At 41.3% G+C, this 25033-nt stretch overlaps 1 pseudogene; it reads right to left on the reverse strand.

Annotated features, from left to right (window-relative positions):
• Positions 1-4449: 4449 nt before the first annotated feature.
• Positions 4450-5100, reverse strand: LOC101704797 (IST1 homolog pseudogene; annotated as a pseudogene).
• Between the last annotated feature and the right edge of the window lie 19933 nt (positions 5101-25033).

Here is a 25033-nt window from a genome sequence, read left to right on the forward strand (position 1 = left end):
GGCAATGGCTCACAGAAGAGGACTTGAGGCTCAAACATCAGTATCTCTAGTGATGGTTCTTTGGAATACTGAACTAAAGAAACAAGTCCAAGACCTCTTAATTTTCTTTCACTCCTGACAAGCCAGAAGACTTTCTATGAAATTCCACTTGCCTACTTAAAGATTACATCCACCAAAGAGGAACACAGTTGTCTTTAATCCTCTTACTGAAATTTCATAAGGCAAGGAAGATTACATTTGTATCACAGAGCCAGACTTGGGGGTGCACACTTGTAATCCCAGCCTTATGGGAAACTGAGGCAGGAGGATTGAAAGTTCAAGCCCAGCCTGGGGTACTTAGTGAGAGCTTGTTCCCTCCTTCCTGAGGGTCCTCCCTAAAAGAGCTGCAGATTTACTTCAATGTGAAGGCCCTGGGTTCAGTCCCTGATACTGAAAAATAAAATCCTATCACAGAAGAGGAGACTGACAATGAAACATCACAACCAGAGCCCAGAAGAATTTTGTCCCAGCCACCTTCTGTTCTGGGCTCAATTATCTGTTCTAAAATCACTTACTCCTCTTCTAAAATTTTCTACATTCCCCATTCCCCTTTCTAGGAAGAAGGGTATATCAATTTTTGCGCCCCATCAGGTTATTGGATACTCAGTTTCCATTCTTGTGATGCCCTGTGCTTTTTAACATAATAAATATGTAAATCTTTCTCCTTTTGGTTTTTTGAGTCGGGGTCTTGCTATGTAGTTCAGGTTGATCTTGAACTCACATGGAGTCCAAGCTGGCCTTGAACTCATGGTAATCCTCCTGCCTCCACCTCTTGAGTGCTGGGATTATAGTTTGGTACCACCATGCCCACCTTGTATACATTTTAAATACAAAATTATAAGGAGTATAGGTTTGTGAGGGACTGTTTTAGGATGTACCTCCAAGCTTCTAATGTGTATGCATTCTTACATTCTCTTGTTCTCAGGGGAAGCTGGGTAGAAATGCTTGTGATGGGATATGCAAGGTCATTGACAACTCCTTGGTTTATGATTCTTTGGCTCCTCCTTTTTACATCTAATTAAATAATTGACATAAATATGTGTTTTACCCTTAAAATGGATCTTAAAGGATAGATGTCTTCCTCCATGTCAATGAAAATTTGTTAGGTTGGCCTCTTTTACCCAAACAATTAGTGTCTACTGGGAGTCATTTTTCTATCTTTGTTCAAACTTTGGTTCATGCAGTTTCAGTTTTCAAGTGTCTTCTTTAAAATTTGAACCATGAGGAGCCATACTATGTAGGACTTAAGGGCTAGAACCACCTGAGGAAGATTGGGTCAGGCTGGGAAAGGGGGCATGGGCATGTATTTCAATGAACTGGGAGACCTCCCCAGGGTCTATTACTAGTGTTGCACCTTCCTGTATGGATGATAAAGATAAGCTCCAGCAAAGGAAGAGAATAGGGATGCATCACCACAATAGCTCTTCTCTGACTGTTTCTACTTCCTGCCTTAAGATTGCTTTAGAGTCTAACATCAATATGATAAGTGGGCGTTACCAGGCCTAGACTTGTCCCCCTCCTGCTGCCAGTCCATGGCTACCTTTTTCATCTCTGTCCCACGTTCTAGTTTCCAGAGCAGCAATTGTGTCCCATGCTTGGTGTCAGGGGTCAGAGGTTACTTTGGGTGACAGTCTTCTATAAATATAATGGAACAAAGGAAGTTGATGGACTGCTGTGGTCATAAACTATGTATCAATGTTTGTCATCTCTCATTTCACCATGGAACCACCAGCTTCTAGACTCCTGTTTGTTAACTGTGCCCTAGAACAGTAGTGGCCAACTTATGCCATGCAGGCCTCAGCAGGCTGTTTGTATCAGTGAAAGCTCTAAAAGTTTCACCATCCCTGCCCTAGAGGAATAGGGTGTACACTAGAGAGTCCAATAGAGAGGACTGGCTGTGGAGAAAGACAAGTTCCAGCCCTCCTCCTCCTCCTTCTCTTCTTTCAGAGTGCACCACAGCCCGGTCCCATAACCACTGTCCCTGTAGCTTTGGCAGCCTAGCAAATTCCCTTTCCTTTTTTCAGTCTACTCAAGTGCTACCACCTTTCTGGTCTGCCTTAATTGCTCCAAGTGGCCTGGGATGCTTCCCCTGGGTTCCCTGTAGATATTTCTCCATATGGCAACTATCTTAAGGTGTTATATATATATTTTTTTATGTGTGTATATGTCCCTACTAGGATATAAGTTTCTTGAGGGTAGAGACCAGGTATTTTGTGGCTGTACTCTTATTGTGTAGCATAGGCCTAGTACAGGTAAATACTTAGTAAAGGCCTGATGGATAGAATAATAGATGAGCTAATCCTTAAAGAATTTGAATAGATCGCTTCTCGGCCTTTTGGCTAAGATCAAGTGAAGAATTTGAATAGAAGTTTTAGTCCAGGAGGGCTCTCTCCTGTGTACTGGCCACCTGTGTTGCAACACAGGCTCTGTTAAAATAAAGACTTGGTTTGCTGTTCCTGTAAACCTGCTTTCGATTATTTTTCAGGTAGTGTGGGCTCCAAAAGTCCTGTAGATCTATTTGGGATTTTTTTGTCTTGAGTAGTGTGGATAGAGAGGTTTTTTCCAGAGAAAGAGCAATAAACACTCAGAGCTGTTAACACCAAAGGGCTTCAGAGACCAGCAGAGTTGACTTGCAGTGTCTGGCACAAGCTGGCATTGGATGGTGATGGCCAGCAGCAACAGTGGCCAAAAACAGGCTATGTCAACTGTAAGCATCCATCATTACCTGGTGTCATCTGATGACATCAGGATTTCTAGCAGAGTTGTACTTGGTCAGTTCATGATTTCCATCTGGACTAAGCAAAAGAACCCTAGGCTGCTTGGCAACATTTTGATAACCACAAAGAGAACTTCCTTTCTCAGGGTCCCCATGAGGAGAAAAGACTGTAGTGATGATTAGCACAGACCTTCCTCATGGAGGACAAACAGCCACCTGAATCTTTGCTTCACTGTCAACCACAGCTGGTCACTCCACGGCTGTATGGCCCTTACCACCTGAGAAATTCTAACACTACCTCTCCCTTCTGTTCTGTAACTGATCTATTTCTGTCTCTTTCTGCTTTTCTTTGTCTCATGAGATCTCTTTCTTTTCTGCTTCCTGGTTAGGGGCTCCCGGTATTTTAAAAGAGTTCCCATTATTAGTTTGAAAGTATGTTTTCTAGAGAATTGACTTATGCCTCCCACAGGAAAAGATTCCTGAAGCACTTGGTATTAAGATTTGGCAAAAGTTAATCTGAAATATGTTTTGACAAAAATCTATTTTTTTCTTTCCCCATAGGATCTTTAACTTTATTATCAGCTACTAAGCTCTGAGATAGAAACCAATCAAAAACATTAAAGAACAGTTGCTTGATGCAGATATGTACAGATATATTACAGAGAAGTGAAAATTGTATCTTCTAGACCCAAGGCCAACTTTGTGGGGAAGGATGGCCTTAGCAAAAGAGCACCTAAATTACTATAGGAAGACTGTCATCCACCCAAGAGGCAGTGAACTACAGTTAAATGGGCACTATAAATTTGAGATCAATTTTAAAGATCCCCTTAATCACAAGGTTATCAGGTGAAAATAGATGTTCCTTGTCTCCTATGGGATTTCTAGCTCACTACCCTAAAGACTTGAGTACTTCTATTAAGGAAGCTGGAAGCCCACCCTAGGGTTGAATGACTTCTACCCAATATGTCACCTGTTATTCCTTTGCTAGTAACAAGCTGTGGGGGGAAATAAACTTTTATAATGCTGCCCTCTGGTAAAAGAGAAACAGAGCACTAGAAATAAAGCAAAAGGCCAGAGGGCTCCCTGTGAAGCCAGCAGAACTAAGAGAGGGCTTCAAGATTTTCCAAGTAAACTTTGCAACTGGATCCAGCTGGAGCAGTGCCCTGCAGCAAGAAGTGTATATGCCAAGGGGAAGTTCCGGCTTCTAAGATCCATTACTGTGGCTTCCGGAACATTTTTATCTCTCCTACTCAAATTAGAGTGAGAAAACACACCATGGCCTTGGTTCTCACCGCAATCCCCGTATACAGAAGGATTTGTTTCAGTCTGAAACCTCAACCCAAGGCTAAAACACTTCATAAGGTGCTCTCCTCTCCTCTCCAGCCATCTCTGGCTGATCTCAAAACAATGTTTCATCTTCCCATTCTCTTGCAGAGGGCTAGGTTATATGAGAACCTGGGATCCCCCTAACAGGCATAGCTGCAGGGAGCCAGGTACTCTGGCCTCTGAGCCTCCAGTTAGCCTCTTAGGATCAGTAAAGAACTGAAAAGCAACAGAATCTGGTAGAGTAGAAAAGACCCCCAAAAGAGTGTGCTCGGTGATGGGTAACAGATGAAATGCAATTTCAAGGAGATTCTTTGTGTATAAGGAGAAATTACTCAGTTTCAACTCCCAGAAATTGGAGAGTGCCTGGTTTAAGAGACCTTTTTAAGCTCTTCAAATCTCCAGGAGAGATCATCAAAGTCAACACCTTCGGATGCTGAAGTGCTGCCACCAGCAGATTCAGTTGGTAGTGTTTCTGGCACAGACAGCAACTCTGGTAGAACAAAGTTGTCATAATTAGCCAAAGGTTTGGGAGGGGGCTTTGGAGAAGCTTCAGGCTTGGATCCAGGATCAAAAATCTGTGCAGAAGAAATCTTTGTGTCAGCATTAATGTCATCGATCAACTCATACAATGGAGGAGTGGCTAGTATCTGAGGTGGATGAATATTGGGAATGGCCTGCTAAGTTCTCACTGGCAACCCATTGAAATATGATGGTCCCTTTGGCAATGGATAAGAGTATTTGGAAATGGCATGGGCATGGGCATAGGCATGGGCATTGGCACTATTCCATCAGGTCTACCAACAGGTATTGTGAATCCACCCCCTCCCCTGCTTCCTGGGCCACCTTTCTTTACATCATCTGTGAATCTAACATCGTTTAAAACCTGTTTCAACCCCAGGAGGAGCTTCTGCCATGCCCACAGAATCAGGTTCACAGGGTACATTGTAATTCATAGAGATTTTAATCAGGTATCTCTCCACTAGAATATTGGGTGTGGCTTCCACATTCAGTTTGTGCATTAGCCTGTCATTGACAGTTCCAAATGACTGGTCCTACATAACTTGCGATATTCTTTGCTATACTTGACACAGAGCTAATCAGCAACTATTTTCAACTCAGCCACTTCTAACTGGAGTCAAGGAGCAGCCTATATCAGTGTAGACACAGATTCAGCCAGACTAAAATTTAGCTCCTTCATAGACTGGATGAGGCCACACTGAACCAGCAGCGGGTCACAGTACAACTCTAGGATTCCAAGTCTGTCACAAGGTAGTCTTCCCAAATAATGGATCTGTGTTAGCTCGTCTTCCCTACTGGCCAGACCATCAGCAATCTCCTCCCCTGCTTTCTGAGCTAGTTCCATTTTTTTCTCCAGTAGTTTAAGAAGGTTTATGACCCATAAATTGACCCATAAATCCATAGCTTTAAATTCAGAGCCCATCACACTGTGCTATTTCTCCTGACTAAATTCAAGTGTGAAAAACCAACCATTTGGGTTTTTTGTGTGTTTTTTGTGGGTTTTTTGGTACCAGAGATTGAACTCGGGACCTTTCTCTTGCGAGGCAGGTGGTGGCACCACTGAGCTGAAGCCCCTGCCCCCCAACCATTTGGTTTTTAAGAGCACACTAGGGCAATAGGGCAGATGAAGGTTACCAGCCTTGTTCATGTGTCTCAATATTTGCTGGGAGGATGGAGTGAGACCATACATCTGAAGTAGGGCAGGCTGGGGCTGTGGTAGCCTTTGGCTTGATCAGCTAGAGTTAATCAAGTTCTCAAAATATTGGTGTAGGCTTTGTTTGTGTGTTTCAGGTTATTGGGCTGCTGGTTTGGGGAAGCCTTGAGTCTTTTGCTATTGGAATGGATTTTCTGGGTAGGGGATCTGAGTTCCTCAGACTTCCTGTGTTTGACTTTCACTAACACCTCCCCTATATTGGTCTGGTATCTGGGAGTAATTTGTGACTTATTTTGGATTGTGTATTTGTCTGGAAAATATTGGTTCTAATGTTTTTGTTGTACTGACCATAGTTACTATCTAATCTGTTGTGATTGTCTTTCTTGTGAGTCTGTGTACTGGTGTTATCATCTTAGAAATATTAAAAGTGTGTTGAGTGAAAGAGCTCTTGATTTAGGTATTGGTTGCTGTAGCTCTCTTGTGCCAGGTTGTAGCCAAAAGGAAGTAAGTTTGGGTTTTTTCTGGTAAAGGTCTCACCAAACATGGGAAACACACAGAGTATTCCAAAAGACTTGCCACTAGGATGACTTTTGGCTAATTGGGGAAATTTAAGGAGGATGGTTTAAAGAAAAATAGATTGATCTTCTTTTGTAACACAACTTGGCCTTAGTACAAATTGAGAAACCAAGAATATTGACCAAAATATGGGTCTCTGAATTATACCATTCTCCAGCTACATCTGTTCTGTAAAAGAGAAGGGAAGTGTTGAGATTTCTCTTACATCCAGGTTTTTATGAAACTATTTGTGTGAGAGCAGTTTCTAAATCACCTATCTTCTTCCCCAGCCAAGGCAGAGACCTCTCAGACTCTGCCCTTTTTACCACCTGCCCTATCAATCCCACTAGGACTGAGATCAGGAAACAAACTAACACCCCACTTTACTCAGGGGAATCTGTTCCCATTACAGAAAGTGTCAGGTGGGGATGGAGGCATTGTTAGAGTACATGCTCCCTTTTCAGTAATAGACATGGCTCAATGTAAAGAAAGGTTTGGCAGTTTTTCCAAGAATTCTGATAAGTTTAGGGATGAATTCATTAATTTGAATGCAACTTTCTAAGGTTTTTTGAGACAAGGTCTTGCTAGGTAGTACAGGCAGGTCTTGACTCACTAGGTAACACAGAGTGGGCTTGAATGCACAACAATCCTACTGCCTCAGCCTCCTGAGTGCTGGGATTACAGGTGTGTGCTACCACACCTGGGAAGAGCCTTTTTTTTTTTTTTTTTTTTGGAAACAGGGTATCACGGTGTGAGTGCAAATTTTGTTCAGACTTGGAGGAACATAATTGCAGTGTTAACTCACTGCTGCATTTCTGATGAGAAAGAACATACTGGGGTTTTTTTTGTTTTTGTTTTTGTTTTTGTTTGAGACAAGGTCTTACTATTAGTTCAGGCTGGGCTTGAACTCACTATGTAGCCCAGGCTGGCCTCAAACTCACAGTAATCTTCCTGCCTCAGCCTCCCAAGTGCTGGGAATCCAGGCATGAGCCAGCATGCCTGCCTATACTATATTCTTAAAAAGGCTGCTGAAGTAGCTGATAGGTTGTCAATTAACACTCCAGACCATGATGTTCAGCGGCCTGGGGAGGAAGCAGTCCAGTGTACAGACCCCCCAAAGGGACCCTGAAAATTCTATCTATAAGGGGAGAATGGAGCATTTTGTAACTTGTGTTTGTGAAGGAATGGGAAGGTGTCTGATTAAGCCTGTTAGTTATGACAGGGTCAATGAGGCAACCCAAGAAAAGGAAGAAAATCCCACTGTTTTCAAATTGCTTGGCAGAGGCCTTCTGAAGGTATACTAGTACTGACCTAGGGTTGGCAAAAGAAAAAGCTTTAATGGCCGTGCAGTTTGTAATGCAGTCTGTGCCAGATATCAGAAAGAAGTTACAGACACTTGAGTCAGGATCCCAAACTCTGCTGTCAACCTTGGTGGAGGCACTCTTTAAGGTCTATAATAATTAGGACCAAGCAGAAGAAGCAAAGGATAGGAGGTTAGAGAAAAAGATGCAGCTTTTGGCTGCTCAAATTTAACTACCACATCAACCTCTTCAAAACAAGGATTTTGGCAAGGATTGGGTAGAAAACTGCCTATTACCAAAAGGAGGACAATAATTTATTTGAAGCCCAGGTTCAAATGGAGAGTCCTGAAAGGAAGGCTCGACGTCTGGACTGAGGAAGGGTGAGTGTCTCCCAGGCTCCACTACAATGGGAGGATATCACCTTCACTGCGGAGGAGCTGTGGGTAAACACTGGCATGGAAGGTAAAGAAAAATAATTGATTTGTTACAAAAATTCTGTCTAGGAACATCTTGTTTAGTTTGTGTAATATGTAGTTCACCAAGTTCTGTAGCCCTTACTTTAAGTCCCTCTTATCTAAGTTCTAGTAAGCATGTAAGTCAAAAGGGTTCAGGCCTTTCTGGGAATGATTGGCTTCTGCTACACCTAGATATCTGGGTTCATCTAATATGGAAAAGTCTTATTGTTACCCTTTGTCACTCTAAGGCATATCAGGTAAAAATACAAGCCTTTACTTAAAGCCTAGGAGATGTCCTTTTGCTGGTATCCTATATCTCCTGGTATTTATATGCAGTGACAATGGGATGACCTGATTGTCTAAGAGCAGTGGCTACAACCACCACCCCCCCCACACACACACAAGAAAAGCTACCAAGCTGTCTTTGGAAATACAGATGACTCACTAAGGTCAAGATGTCTTAAGGGCAAAAGGGCATTGATGGATGACCAGAGGCCAATGTTGCGATATCAGCTCTTCTGTTGAAAAGGTATGATATGCAAGGAAAGTGGATTCTGTTTTGATGAGGAAGCTAGAGGAAGGCATGCACAGTATAGATTTCAGGAAAGAAATGAATGAGATATAAAGAAAGAAGGGAGAATGTGTTTGGATAAGAAAGAATTTTGCACACTGAAATTTTGCCAGAAGAATAAAGTAAATTGAGGAAGTTTTCCAAGAGATTACACTTATTAAAGGAAATTTGTTTATGCAGTGATGTTGACTATAGCTTGCAATCAGAAAGCAGCCCAAACAATGGAGCCAGGAAGGTTATTGGCCATGGTATTAGATCAACTTCTGAACCAGAGTCCCCAGTGCTCTGATTGAGAAAGTAGAGGGTCTGAGATTTGCAAGTATCAAGATTCCCTCAGGGTGTTCCACTTGTGTTGATCCAAGTCTATAGGGAGTCTACCTCAGATAAATCTATGGGTTAAATCTCCATTCACATGGGACATTTGTCTCTTTACAATGGTCTTATGAGGACTTTCAGCAGTCTGGGCATATTCCATTTTGGCATTTAGATAGTTACTAGACAGTCTTGCTGGGGGTGGCTCTGGACATCTGGGGCAGATTAAGGCAGCAGTGTTGGATGTGTGCAGTATATTCCCCTCCCTTGTATTCAGTAAGCTCCTATGCTGTTTGGGTCTCCACATGCCCTTTGGTAGGATGTCAGTGAGAAGGAGAGCAGCACTTTGGAGGGAAGTGACAACACTCACTGCTAAGGAATATTGGGTATCCCACTGGAGGAGGTGCTGAGGCTTGGTTAGCAGTCTCATCACACTTGATTTCTCTATCTTTAGTTAGGCAAAGTAGTAGTACTGGCAGCCATAAATTGGGTATGGGTGCATGCTGTAGAAAGGAGAGTTCACTTTCACAACCAAGGGAAACTGTTAACTCTTCAACTGGTGACTTTTTTTGCATGGGTGAAACCTTTTACTCTGTTTTGTGTAATGCCTTTGTATGTGTGCATATAGCCGTGGGGTGTAGGTTCACATAATCCAAGATTATCACTCCTGCCATCAGGATAAGATTCTCTCCTGCTGCCATCAAGCAAGACTTGAAATAATGGCTTGTTCCAAATAAGTTGCTGCTCTTGGTGAGGGATGGCACCTGGGAGTGAATATTATACATTGCTCTACATGAACAGCTTTCAATCTACTAGTCACAGTTGTCCACTCATGAATTCTAAGTTGTCTCCAAAGGCCATTTCAGCTTTGACTTACAAGGTCTAGAGGAAGGAGTCATCTCTGACTCTTACTCTGTCCTCCACTTGGCAGTTTTGGTGCAGAAAAGGTTTTATAGCCAGAGAATAAATGGTATTGACAGATGAGAAAGGTTTGATTTTGAAGTGCTCACACTCTGAATGAGCTAGTGGGCAGCCATTCATATACAGAGTAGTATCTAGGCTGAATGTGTTTGCGAGCCTAAGCACATTTACCATGGCTCCATTTGCAAGGATAATAAAAATGGAAGTGGCTGCCAAGTGGCCAATTCCAATTCAGGGGTCATTAAGACTTAGAGTAGTTACTGATGTTTTATGAATTGGGTGGGGCAGTGATAAAGCCCCATGATGGCTACAGAACCAATTTGTCTCTGGATAGAAAGTTCCCTAATGTACAAGATAGGAGCCATCTCTAAGATCAAGTTTCTACTCCAACAGAATATGGCCAGCCTGGAGAGGATGATAGTGAAAGGTCTCAAAGTGTGAGTGATAATGGCAAGAGTATGTCCTTGTGAAAAAAGCCAGATGCAGTCTTGGAAGGAATTTCTAGACCAGAAGCGCTGGGTGGAGCAGATGCTTGTTGTTGCAGAGGGTCAAGTTGTGATGCCACTGGCAGAAATGAAGATCCATTAGTATCTTTTAGGAGTAATCATACTGCCTTTGCCTTTAAATGTTGAGAAAGTTTGTATCCTCCAGACCAAATAAATTCCACCTTAAGCTGATGATGATGCTGGGCTTTCAACCAATGTCTCCAGAGCAGGAGCCAGGACCCCACATATCATTGGAGCAAGAGATTGGCAGTAGATTTTTATCGGGAGACATGGTCAAACGCTCCAGATCAGCCAAAAAGCAGTTACAGAAGAGGGACCTTTGCCCTTTAACTCCCTCTAAAATGAAGGATGTTGAAATCTCTAGGGCAAGGAGGGGTGAGGCAGATGAGAAGCACCTGTGACTTTCTCATTTTTCCCATGGCTTGGCTGGTGACTGTCACACCTCTGTCCATTGCCTCCCTTTTCTCTCCCTCAAGCCCCCCAATAGGCGGGGACAACCTGCTTCGGTGTCCTCTCTGCCTATCTAGTGGTATCCTCCCTAGCTGTCAAACTACCCTTCTCCATTCCAACATAAGGGAGACCGGATAGGGAGTGTGTCCCCACCCCAGGATACTGTTGCCTTTTTCAGAAAGGCGGGGAGCCATGCTGAGCTGGCTAAAATGAGGCAGGGAGGGATCTGGGCCCCTTATTTGCAAACAAAACATACACAGTAAGCTTTCTGCCTGGCTCCTCACTGAAACAGGCCTGCAGCTGCCATATAAGCAGCACTCTCCAGTCACCTCTCCGGTTTTAGTCTAAGAGGGCTCCCTCCTGTGTACTGAACCCCCTGGGCTGCAGCACAGGCCCTGTTAAAATAAAAACTCTGGTGTTCCCATAAAAAAACTTTTTTAAAAAAAAAACTGGAGACAAGTGAAGAAAGTAACTCAGGCTAGTAAACAAAACAAATGCAAGTGTTGAAGAAGGGCTAAACCATGAAGAAGAGGTAAACCAGAGTAAGCAGGCAGCTCAGAAGGCAGGAGGAGAAGTTATACAGCCAGATCAGATGGGTTTCATGCGGTAGGTGGCTGCAGATAGTGAAACATCCTGAAAAACTGGCAGAGAAATCAGTGCATTTTACCTGAATTGAGATGACAGTGTCAGCTCAGGAAACACCCTTGATGTTTTTACACATTATTTTCCTGAACATAAGTAAATGTGTTAGTCAGGGTTCTCCAACTGGACAGAACCAACAGAATCTATGTATAATTGTAACAGGGGATGTGTTAGATTGGTTTACGGGATCAGAGGTTGGATAGTCCCACAATGGTTGTCTGCAGACTGGAAAGCCAGGAAACCAGTAGCCATTCTGGCAAGAAGCTGGAAGCCTCAGAACAACAGGGACAAACCATGCATTTCCTGAGGCTAAAGACCTGGAAGATGCCAGAAGAGTCACCAGGACAAGTCTTCCTTCAAAGACTAAATAATCTCGAGTCTAATATACGGGCCAATGGCAGCAACAAAAAAACACATCTGCTCAAGAAGAATTGAGCTTGTGTGTATGAGCAAGCTTCCCTCTTCTTCTACCTTCCATCTTTTTTTTTTCCATGTGGGCCCTCAGCCTAATGGACAGTGCTGCCCACACTCTGAGTGGATCTTCCTCTCTCAGTTTGTGGGCCCATAAGCTAATTGTCTGTGGAAGCAACCTCACAGACACATCCACAAGTGTGCTTACCAACTATTAGGCATCTCTCAATCCAGTCATGGTGAAAACCAAGATTAATCATCACAGTAGATCAGCCTATAGTTTTGCAAAGTTCCATGTTCTCTTGGGACACTGGCGTTTGGAGGCCAACTACTCTGCTAACAGTGATCTAAATAGCCTAGGAAGAAGTCCAGGTGGAAAGAAGCTGAGGCCTCTTGGCTGAGCCCCCATTCTAACAGCCACCACCTTCTGAGGTATGAGAATAAGGTATCTTGGAAATGAGCCTTCAATCTTCAGCTGAACTTCTGCAGCTGATACCATGCCAAGCAGAGATGAGCCCTGATTACACAGTTAGGAGATAAGTAAGTGGTTCTTGTTCTTGTTCTGGTTTGCTTGTGGAAATACAGAACTAGATCTATAGGGGCAGATTGGTAGTTTTATAATGTTCATATAAGTGGCCATACATGAGCATTTCTGGATCTTAAGCTTCCTGTGACCCTGTAAGTCACTCCTCTACACACGTCCTTTTAATTTATAGGTCTTTTCCAGTATTCATGCTGAGAGGTTCTAAGGAACTAGTCTCAAAGAACTGAATCCAAGGAGCACATAGGAGAAGTGGACTTGGATTGGATGCCACTGAGGCAAAAATAAAGAGAAAGTGTCTTCTTGAGGCTTACAAGACAACATCAGTATAGAGTTTGACCTCTTCTAATGCCCTTGGAGGTCAATTTCTCCTCAGATGGGATTAAGTTAGAACAGGAAGTCTGCTTGGACTCACTTGAAATAAAGCTTCTGAGCTGAAATCAAGACTTGAGAAATGCTAACAGCAGAGGGAAGAGATCAATCTTGTGTCCAAGCTTGTGTTGCAATGTGGAAAAAATTTTGTAATCTGAATGAAACCTTAGTGATCATAAGCACTGGATGTCAGCATTGACCATGGAGGAGGCACATGATTGGAATAATTGTGATCTACGGGGGCCTTGGGAGTTGGGGTGAGGTGGAGAGGTAAGGAAACCAAGAGTGTGTGCCAGAAAAAATATCCCCTGGAGCAGAGAGGGGAGCTGAAGAGGACAGATGGAACCATATTCCACCAGTGACTCAGGATTTGGTGACACTGGAGACACCAACTCACATAAGGCATGGCCTAAGGGATGTGACACACTTCTATTATCCATCAAACTCTCTTTTTTTTTTTTTTTTGGTACCGGGGATCGAACTCCGGCCCTTGTGCTTGTGCAATATCCATCAAACTCTCAGTAGAGAGTTCCATCCCCCCAGGCCAAGGGCCTTCAAGCTCTGTGTGGTCTGGGTTCCAAGTCTAGTCTGTAAAGCACAATGTTAGGAGTATCGCTGGTCTATTGCCTTCCTGATGTCTCTCTTATGAAAGCTCAGGTAAAATAGAGACCACTTGAACCTTAACTACCCTTATTGGGCCACAAGTCCCCTGGACGCAGTGCGTGTGTCTTACACTATGGATTCTTGAAAGTGGTGGGGAAAAAAAGTAGCAGCCAGGAGAGCCCACAGGAACAGAGGGCACCTGGAGAAAAGACTGGCAATGAGACTGCATGGGGTCAAGGTTTGGGAGATCTAAGGTTTTGCTTCAGTCCTTTGAAGTCCAGCACTAATAGGAAAGAAGCCTGACTGGTCTATTTCTATTTCTCTTGCCCTTCTCTGAGAGAGATACCAGCCAGCAGGGAAAGTGACTGGCTGAAAGGTAATAGTTGCACAAACCCAGATGGCTAGTGACTGGAGTATCAAGGGCGCTGAGCCTGGGTTTCTGTGTAGAATCACTTTCCCCACCCTTGTAGAGCTGTCCCTTCCTTTTAGACACTTCAGGTTTCTGGTCTCCCAGCCCAAGTGTGCTCACTGCAGTACAGCAACCTCTTCCTTCTGGCCTGCCCAACACACCTGCTGACAGAAAGAAACTCCTAAATGTCACCTTGAAACTGGAATATTTGCAAGCTAAAGAGGACCTGAGTGATTTTATTCAGCCCTTTTATTTTACAGAGAAGGAAACAAGGGATCAGAAATGTTACACACCTTATCAGAGGTGTTGGTAAGGCAGAGCTCTACCCTTCTTTCCACTACAGCCTTGAGGTTGGCACCACTTCAAAGCAGATCTGAGGAGCTTAGAAGACAGGAAGCATGAAAGCAGACCTTTAACAGAGGCAAGGCAGGTCTCTCTCCTGCCTCCTCTGCCTTTGCTCATTCTCTCCAAGGTTGAAGGATGTGGTTTTTCTCCCCTCTTAACCCTTTGTTTATCTCTGTCCCACCCTGTAGTAGTGAGGGAGGCTTTTCATATAGTTACTCACTGAGATAATTGCGTTGGGATACTGTTGAAATGACAAGAAAGAGCATTATTTGTATAGTGGAGGTCCCTTTCAGTAAAATGCATATATCCCAGGTGCTGTGGGTTGCATTGTGCTCCACAAAAAAACATACATTAAAACCCTAACCCTAGATAGCTGTGAATATGACCTTATTTGGAAATAGGGTCTTTGCAAATGTAATTAAGATGTTGAAGTTAAAATGAGGTCATACTGGAGTAGGGTGGGGCCTTAATACATTATAACTGTATCCGTGTAAGAGAAGAGATCCAGACCTAGTGAGAGCACCTTGTGAAAATAGAAGCAGGGTTTGTAGTGTCACTGTCATGAGCCAAAGAATGTCCAGATCTATAGGAGCTGGAAGAGGCAGAGGAGGCTTCTCTAGAGGCTTCAACTGGAGTAAGGTCCTGCTGCCACCTAGACTTTTGATTTCTGGTCTCCAAACCTATGAGAGAAAAGAAGTCTGCCATTTTAAGCTACCTAGTTAGTGGTCCTTTATTAGGAGAGCCCTAGGAAACTAATCTACGGGGCAGCTGGACCTTGTTAGCTGGAACCCAGAAAGCTGAGATAGGATGAAGCCAGACCTTGTAGAGTCAAGTGAGGAGGAAGGGGGACCAAGGACATGGGCTCTCAGTGGGGCTTACCTAGCACTGGCTAGAAGATGAGCAAGGGGAACAGCCAAGCAATGCACCAGCCAGGTTTGATCCCTTTCTGGCTATGGGTGAGCTGTGCCCATTTTCCTATTGTGAAGCCCACAGAAGAGGGGGCAGTTAAGTCATTAATGTCATCACTGGCTGGCCCTATGCCCTTGAGCTTTACCTCATCATTCAGCAGCTGGCAAGCATCAAGAACTGCTTCCTGACTCCACCTGCTTTCACCCTGAGCTGGTCACCTGAGCTCTCTACGGGAGTGAACCTCGTCTTCCTTCCATGTACCCTCCTCTGGGTCCTTGCCAGTGCTGCAATAGTGTTTAACCTGTATTTACTTCTTGGTTGATTTGATATCACAACAGGAATACATAATATGGTGTTTGGGGTTTCATTTTAACTATGCCTGATAAATCTGTTAGAGTAGCTGGCCTTCAAATTCAAGGGTTCTGCACCCACAGATTCAATCAGCCTTGGATCAAAAATATTTTTAAAAAAATTCCATCTGTACTGAACAAGGACAGACTTTTCTTACCTATCATTATTCCCTAAACCATATAGTATAGCAGCTATTTATATAACATTGTACTATGTGTACTATTTATATAACATTGTACTATTATATATATATATATGTTTTGGTTGTTTTTGTTTTGTACCAGGGATTGAACTCGGGTCCTTGTGCTTGCACTGTACTATTATATTTATATACATCACACTAGGTATAATAAGTAATCTAGAGAAAATTGAAATATGTGAGGCAGTGTGCATAGGTTACATGCAAATATTATGCCATGTTACATCAGGGACTTCAGCATCTATGGATTTTGGCATCTGTGGGACCTAGAACCAATCTCTCCCAGATCCTGAGGGATGACGCATCTTTATAATCCTGGGCAGAAGCTAAGTCATATGGCAAGTATATTGTAGATCACATTGACTCAGTGCCCTCAGGTGGTGGAGGCATTGTCACTGAATATCACAGAATCTCCCAATTTTGGATTTTTTATTTCTACTTCAAAGTATTTCTGAGTTTAGAAAGTGCCCATTTAGCCTTTTCTCTTCCTTACATCAGCCTCTTTTATGACCCTAATCACCTGGCTATTCTGTTTTTTTTTTTAATCCTTTGTTTTCAAGAGTTCAAGGAGCAAGATAACCAGAGTGTGTTAATCAGCTTTTTGTCACTGTGACAAGATACTGAAGGGAAACAATGTAAAGCAGGAAAGGTTTATTTTGATTCATGGTTTTAGAGGGCTCAGTCCATCACTGGGTTCTGTGGTCTCTGGGCTGAGGTGAGCCAGAGCCACATGGTGGAGAATGTGTAGGGGAACAGAGCTGCTCACCTTGTGGCAGCCAGAAGCAGGGAGAAGGTGACAGGAAATGATGAGATAAGACAGTCTTCAAGGGTACACCCCTCACAACCCATCAATTTTAAGGGTCCCTACAATTGGGTTCCAGTGCTAAGTTTCTATCTCCTCCCAAGAGGCCATGAGATTATGAACCCATCAATGGATTAACCCACGGATGAGATCAGAACCTTATGATCCAGTTACTGCCCCAGAGCCCCACCTCTGATCACTGCCATATTGGGGACCAAGCCTCCAACACATGAGCCTTTGGGGGACACTTCAGACCAAACCCTAACAAAGAGGCATATGGTGAAAAGCTGCTCTCTTTCCTGCCCTTCCTTTCCTCTCCCTGGACCACAGTGGTGACTGTTGTTAGGTTCTTATTTATTTTTTCAGGACATGTCTGAAAATATCAACACATGCACGTATGTACTCTTAAATTCTATTTCTTATACCCAAGATAGCATATTGTATTCATTATTTGACACCTTACTTTATATACTCACACTTCACTGAAATATAATTTACAGTAAAACACACAAAACAAAAAAAACCAAAAAACCCCCACACAAAACATAAGTGTGAGGGCAATATATATTTTTCTTTTTCAAAATCATTTTTATGAAATGTTTTGAGAATATTTTTGAAAGTAAAGAGCTTTAGTGAGGCACAGTTGGCCTACAATAATACATTGCACGTATGTGTACACCTGATCTCATGAACCAGCACCACAATCAAAGCAGTAAACACATGCATCAGCCTCAGGAGTGTCCTCTCGCCTCTGTTTTTGTATTAGAGAGTAGGTGCATCTGGCTGAAGACTCTAGCAGCAAGCTGATTTGCACCTTCCTGGTAACTTCTTAGAGGCTTCTCCAGTTTCTAAAGAACCCAAAAGACAACAGAACTTAAGTTTTTACCACTCCTTAATCTTACTAATACCTAAATTTTGATGATTAAACATCTGACCTTAAAAGAGTTTGATAATATTAATTTAAAGGTCTCAGTATAGAAAGTTTATTGTGTCAAATGTAAGATTTCTGGTGTCAGACTTTCTGATCCTGGGCAGTTTGACTCACAAAACAGAAGAATCTTGAAGAAAATAAAATAAAACAAACAAAACAAAACCCAAAACTTCCTTGGAATTTCAGAATTTTCTTTGTATATAAGCCATGATTCTGGGAGGAAGGAAACGAATGCTTATGAAGTACATTCTATGTCAGGCACTTTATATGAAATGAGTAAGCCTCAACTGTAACTGCAACAGAGATGGGATTATTACCACCCTTACAGAAGAAGAAAAAGGATCTGAGAATCTGAACAAGAGTTAGAGATGAAACTCAGAGCTATATTTTAGAACCCATCCTTTATTTTTGATTTTTTAAGACAGGGTTTCACTTTCAAGCTGGCTTCGAAATCATTAGTTACACAGGCTGGCCTCAAACTAGCAGCGATCCTCCCGCCTCAGCCACCTGAGTGCTGGGATACAGATGAGTGACTCCACGCCAGGCAGAGCCCATCCTTTGTATATCATTGCTCTACTTTGTGTGGAGGACTGAGTCTACACAGCTGCATCCCTGCCTGCGAATCTATTAACAACTGATAGATGTATGGATAGATAAAAACACACATGCACACACACAGATATCTACATATCAGGATGTACCAGAGGTTACGCTTTATACACTTCCAAAGGCCATAGGAAAAAATATGTCAGTCTATACCAGAACACACCAGAACATGAAGACAAACTGGTCATGAAATTCATGGATAATTGTATTTTACCATCAACATAAATTTACATATATTGAGCTGTTTCCAAGTTGTTTCACCCTTTTCTTAACGACTGAATTTATTATGCTCTGCACTTCAGTGAGGACAAAGTAAGGATGAGATGTAGCATCCATTGGCAAAGACTGTATCGTGTTGCTAGAGAAGTGAGCCTCTGTATTCTCCAAAATTTCCACACAAAGACCAGCCTAAATTAGCAGCAAGAGAAGAGAAAGGGAACCAAGATAGCAGTCAGAGGCCCGCCAAGAAAATGACAGCCACCCAGAAGGGATGACCCATGAGAGTTCCACCGAAGGGCCACTTACCAAGGTGGAGCAGGCTTAGTGAAAAACAGCAAGAGATGGAGAAGTGACAGGATGGTCAACAGCAGGACATCACTGCCACCCTTGAATGTGAGGGCATGGTGGAGGCTGTGGGGCACTGGAACTGGTGAGAACAGTGCTGAGCTGAGCTCTAAATAGGTGAACTGAAGTCCTACTATGTCAGGTGTCAATACTCCATCCTCATCTCCCAACATACTCTGATTCTTTGTGTGGGATTCCAAGAGGAGACCAGAGGTCATGGCAGCTGTGTGGATGCAGCCCTCAGAGGTCAGCCTCTCAAGGCACAGAGCAGAGAGGAAAAGGACTGAAAGTGAGGGTGATCGCTGAGGAATAGGTGGAGAAGACAAGTGTAAACCTGTGCTACGGGGAATTAGAGAAAGCTTTCCTGGGCAGTGGATTAAAGGAGCAGTTACATGTCCCTTGAATCTCAGAGTCTTAAATTCGCTTCATTTCTTAACCCAACAGCTTGCCCTGGTTCGCAACAGAAGCTCTGTAAAGCAGGGCTTTATTCTTATTGTAGTCATCATTTCCTGCAGAACACAGATACAAGTGCCAGCTGTGTAGTTCAAGCCTTGCTGAAGAGGCGGTAATGGGTCTATTCTTAGGGATCACATTGTGATGGGTTAGCAACTTGACATTCAAGGTAGTAGGCGCCCAGATAACTCTGAATGCTGGTGTTGTTTATTGGCTTGAAAGAGGTCTTCCTCATTAACTCATTATCTTGCTGGAGAGGCACTTGCATTTTGGCTCCAGCTTTTAAATGATAGTGGCTCTATTTCCGACTCACTTGGAAACTATTATTAACTATTATTCCAAACAATACACTTGCATATTTGACAACCGGGAAGCCAAATTTAGCTGTGCAAATTATAGACAAATGCTCTCTTATAATGTCACTGTGATGTCCTAATTTTTAAGAAATTGAAGATTAACAAAGACAGCTTTAAATGTTTAAAACAATATTTTACATAAAAAGCCATTTCCCTTGAAAGATGCATAGACCTGTACAATGTTCCCAGAAGTCTCAGGAAGATAACTAATGTTCTTTCAAAGGAAGGGAAATTGCAGAACATCAAATATATGCAAAAACTCTTCAAAGCTGGAAGTGCCATCAACTTACTAATGAATTATGTTGAAACTGAGGGAAACCTAAGGTTCATTTCAGTGATTTAAACACCACACTCTTCCTCTCTTCTCCAAAAACCCCCAAGACAATGCTCATAATATCATACTGACCATTAGCTTATGTGATTTTAATGAATGACGAGACATTTCTGTGCTTCTGACTATAGCTCAAATCTTTGCCGAAAGTAATCATTTTTCATCAGGGCTCCTACACCTGCTTGACAAGAAAAGAGAGTGACCTTTGAAAAATATTCCATGGATCTGAATCATCTAAGTGTACTGTAGCTTTATTCTTACAGACAAGAGAAACCAAGAACATTTTGGATAATGGTGAAATCTATTAATACAACTGAATTTGAATCACACTTATTGGGACCCCACTGTACAATTTGGGGTAAGTTTCTTAACCTCTCTGAGCCTAGTCTTCTCTAAAATAAAGATAAAACTACTGTCCTACATGTTTATTATAAACAATAAATGGATTTGCATGTGAATACCATGCTCAATAAATGAGATATTTTTCCTAAAGGAAAAATATTTTTATTATACAGACTTCAGTGAAACAACCCAATCATAGTAATTCATGACCCTTCTTAGAGTTCAGAGCTCTGATATGAAAATATAGTATTGTATATATACAGAATATATATACTATACATATATATATATATATATATATATATATAAATATCTCCACATCAGGTGATGAACATGATCATGGCCATCTTCCCCAGAATGGTGGAACAAATTAATCATGAATTTGTTCATGAATCAAGATATCTATATCTATATCTATATAAATAAATAAATGAATCTGGGAAAATATTATGTTTTCTGATAAACCAGTATAGCATATGATGACTTAAGGGAACTCTGCATCTATATTCAAACTCATCTCTTGAGATGCACAACCCATTTGGCTGGAATTACCTGACCGGGTAGCTCAGGTAGCCTAGATAGCCCAGGGACCATGAAAATTGGTGCAGGGATGCTAGTAGTACTTTTCTTGTATAATGGTTAGCATGACTATTGCACTGCTTACATATGGGAAAATAGTCCTTCTAGACATGGGAAGGACGTTGATGTGATGTGTTCTTGCTCTGAAGATGCTTCAAGATTTAAATATCTTCAAACTTACATGGTTTCAACATGACAGAACCTTTATAAGCCCAGTGTCTTTTTTCAGTTGTCTTTCTTGTCTAGATCCAGAGATTGGCTGAAGCTTTAGGAGAGGAGTAATGGGTTCTTTCTATTTCTCTGATTTTGAAATAAGTTCTTATGTGGTGGGTAATATCATTTTATAACATAATTTGTAATAATAAAATTTTGCTTTAAAAAATTCTTACAAATAAAGTATTGTTTCTTAAATATTTTAAAACATTGAAATTTATTTTCATATGTTTTATGTGCACTAGAATCATTGAATCCAAGTAAAGAATAAAACAGAAGAAACAGAGACAGGAATTAAAGAAATTTTTTCCCTAAAGGGGAAATTAGTAGTGAATTACCTTGATTCTGGAGCCTTGTGCCTCAGTCCAAATCCTGACTCACGTCTTTTAACTGTCGCATGAATCTTGGATAAGTCACTTGACTTCACTCTGCCTAAGTGCCTTTGACTGAAACTTAAGATATAACATAAGAATGTTCTGCAGATTACATCAATTAACATGTATTAAGTGCTCAGAGGAGCACGGACAGATAATGAACATGACAAATGTTAGCTTGTCACCTCTCTTGAAATCATTCTTTAGAATATTTCTAGTGGGTGACAATTTAGCCTTTATTTTGTTATACGTATTTATTTTAAGCTACTTTTTATATTTATTAAAGTTATACAGGACCTGGTTGAAAATCTAATTGTATTTTAAAGTTAATAACTGTTCTCACTTCTACAACCAACCAGTGACCTTGCTGTCCAGAGATGATTGGTTCCAATCCATTCTTGTACTTTTTTTTTTTGGTACCTGGGATTGAACTCGGGTCCTTGCGCTTGCGCAGCAGGCGGAGAAACCACTGAGCTAAATCCCTGGCCCTCCAATCCATTCTTTTAGCTGATTATTCTAGGATTTATTTCCCTGGTTCTAAATAATATGCATACACTGTTATCTTTTGATTTACTACTCTTAGATATGATCAATTAGTTTTTTTGATAGCAGGCAAATTTAGCTTTTGTACATTCCCTGTCTTAGTTACTTTTCTCATTCCTGAGGCAGAATATCTGACATTCACAAGTTAAAGGAGGAAAGTTTATTTCAACTTACAGTTTATAGAAGTTTCAGTCTATAGTTAGTTGGCTCCAAAGCAGGGTGGCATGGCAGAGGGGCATCGCAGAGGAGAAACAGTTCTTGTCTTGGCAGACAGAATGCAGCAAGCAGCAAGCTTCCCTTTCCTTTTTATCCTGTCTAGGCTACAAGCCTTTTGGTAGCTGCCATCACACCCATGGTGGGGCTTCCCATTATACCCAGAACTATGGTAATCAATTAGTAGGCTAATCCAATACTACACACCCTTAACCTTAGTATCACTCCCTTAACCCACATTCACCCGCACTAAATCCAGCTACCTCTGGAAAGACTCATCTATAACTGTATGAGGCTTTGGGGGAACATGTAGATACAAGCCATAATACTTCCTACCTCTGATTTTTTTTTTTTGAGGCAGGATCTCACTCTAATTCAAGCTGGCCTTGAACTCAATATGTAGTCCAAGCTAGCCTCAAATTCACAATAATCCTTCTACTTCAATCTCTTGAGTACTGGGATTACAGGTGTGTGCCACCACACATGGCTTCTACTTCTCTGATTCTATCAAAGTAGTTTTATCAAATTTATGGTTAAATCATATTTAGTGTTTATTATGACTGTGTATCTATTGTTTACTTTTGGGCCAAGTGGTATGCTATAACTATGGTTTATTTGTTTTAGAAATTTTAGTTTTTAGTAGAGATAATAATTACCTTATTTTTCCCTTTCCATATATCTCTTGATCTCATAATCATTCACATCTGCCAAAACCTATAGTAAAACCTCAGCCAGCAAGCATAATTTGTTCTGGAAACATGCTTATAATCCAAAGTGCTTGTATATCAAGTGAATTTCCCCATAAGAAATAATCGAAACTCAGATGATTCATTCTATAACCCAAAAATATTCATATAAAAATGAATACAATACTGTAATATAATAAAAATTAATAAAGAAAACACAAATATAAAGCAAAATTAACCTGCACTTACCTTTGAATACCTTTGTGGCTGGTGTGAGGGAGACAAGAGAGGAGTTACTGTGTAGAATGACTTTCGCTATGACTAACGGAATCACTGCTATCTATCAGCTCGATGGAATTTCTTTTCATGAAACTTTAACAAGGAACCTATCCAATGACACTTGCTTTTGCTTCTTTTTGAAGATTTCACAGAAATGTGACATTGCATTGCTGTTAAACACATTTATCATTTGCATTACTACAGCCTTATTATTCAGGTGGTGCCTTAATACAAAATGTTGCACTGTTTCCCACATTTTACACATCTCCCTAATCTCACATGAAGTGAGGGATTCCTCTGCAGGAATTCCCTCTGTAGGATTCCTTTTCTCCTCCTCTCCTGGAGATGAGATCTCCTCCATAACTTCTTGCTGTGGGGAAAACTATCACCCACAATCCCCAGTGTGTGTGGAAGGAGAACCATTGGCTCAGTGGTGATCATGGACGTTTGGCATCACATGCAACTCATATTGCAAGACTTACTTTATCAACTTAAAATTTATTAGAAATGTTTGCTTATCTGATGGAACACTCACAGGATAAGTTACTCACAATCCAAGGTTTTACTGTGTTTTGCTTTAAAGTACTCAAATAATTGAGGTAATAGCCCAATCCCATTGTGTTTTCAAAAGGCTTCCCTCTAAACTCTTTATCCTCCTGCTCCAATTTACACTTAATTGACCCCTAGGCCTGTTACACAGGTCCATCCTAGATTTTCCTTACACTTTTCCTGTGTGCTACATCTTTATCTTACCTTACTGCCTTATTTTTCTTTAGCATACCCTCTAGAAGTTTACTAAGAAAAGGTACATCGAAGATACAATTATACATTCCTTGCATATTTGAAAAGGTCTTTATTCTCATAGTTGATTGATCATTTTGGTGGTTATAGGAATTCTAGGTATGAACACAATTTCACTCAGAATTTTGAAGTTAACCTTGGTTCAACAGCTTCTGCCTTCCAGTGTTGCTGTTGAGTATCTGATTTCTTTTGCGTGTGACTATTTTGTTTTCTCTAAATGCTTTTGATAGTTTTCTCCTTTTTAAAAAATACCTAACATACTTTTAAAGTGGGTCATTGTTTATTCACTCATATGCTTGACATTATATGATTACTTTCAATCTGAGGACTTATTATTTCAGTTCTGGGAAGATTTCTATTATTTCTTTCACATTTTTCCCTCTTCTGTTTCTTTCATTTTTTCCTCAGAACTACTACTAGTTGATGTCAGACTTCCTGAAATGACTCTCTAAATTTCCTACTTCTGTCCTTTGACTTTTCTTCTCTTCCTTTGCTATTCCACTTTTGGAGATATTGCCTCAAATACATTTGTTGATTTCCTTCTGAGTACTTAAACATTAATGTTTCAGTTTTAATAAATAATATTTGCTTATAGTTCAAAATTATAAAAGAGACTATAGGTAGAAGTAAGCCTCCCTGTGGCTCCCACTCCTTAGTCAGTTTACCTCCTTGGTGGAGATATTTGGCACAGCAGAGGTAGAGAGAGAGGCTTGGGGCTAAAACACAGGCATATTATGACAGTTTGCATACTGGATGATAGAACTCCCAGTTCCCTTTTTCACCTTATTGTTGGAATGCAATCATTCAAGTAATGTTCTCCTAGACAGGAACTGGTTGCATGCTTTGCTAGGGAATACAACTTTGACTGTCAGATTATTAGATCCTTTCTCCTGACTTGGTAAGTTTCCCCCAAAGTAGAATATTCTAATGTCTTGTTTAGACGGTGGAAGCCTAGTTGATAACATTCTGAGGAAAAGAGCTTGTGGGGGGGTGGGGTGGGGGTTGCTCGAACATTCAGTACGTCATTTCGACTTGAGTTTTCTGTTTCTGTTCTGTTTTGTTTTTGCAGTGCTGGGGGTGGAATCCAGGTCCTTGCACATGCTAGGCAAGCACTTTACCACTGAGCTACACCCCAGCCCTATTTTTCTGTTTTTAAAATTGTGTTACTACCTTGAACTATGCTTGGCCTCTTAGTCTAGGAATCCTTTGTTTTACCTTCTTTAAAGAATGTTAAACCTTTATTTTGTGGGGTGGAAGAAGAAGAGTCATCGATTACATTGGATATGGGAATGATAATTCTTTATTTCCCCATTCTTTACAATGCATAATTTCTATTAATCTGGTTTCTTGCTTA

Source organism: Heterocephalus glaber, unplaced genomic scaffold, assembly GCF_053883595.1.
Source record: "Heterocephalus glaber isolate CG9 unplaced genomic scaffold, H.glaber_assembly_v1.0 deba00001461, whole genome shotgun sequence".
NCBI classification, from domain to species: domain Eukaryota; kingdom Metazoa; phylum Chordata; class Mammalia; order Rodentia; family Bathyergidae; genus Heterocephalus; species Heterocephalus glaber.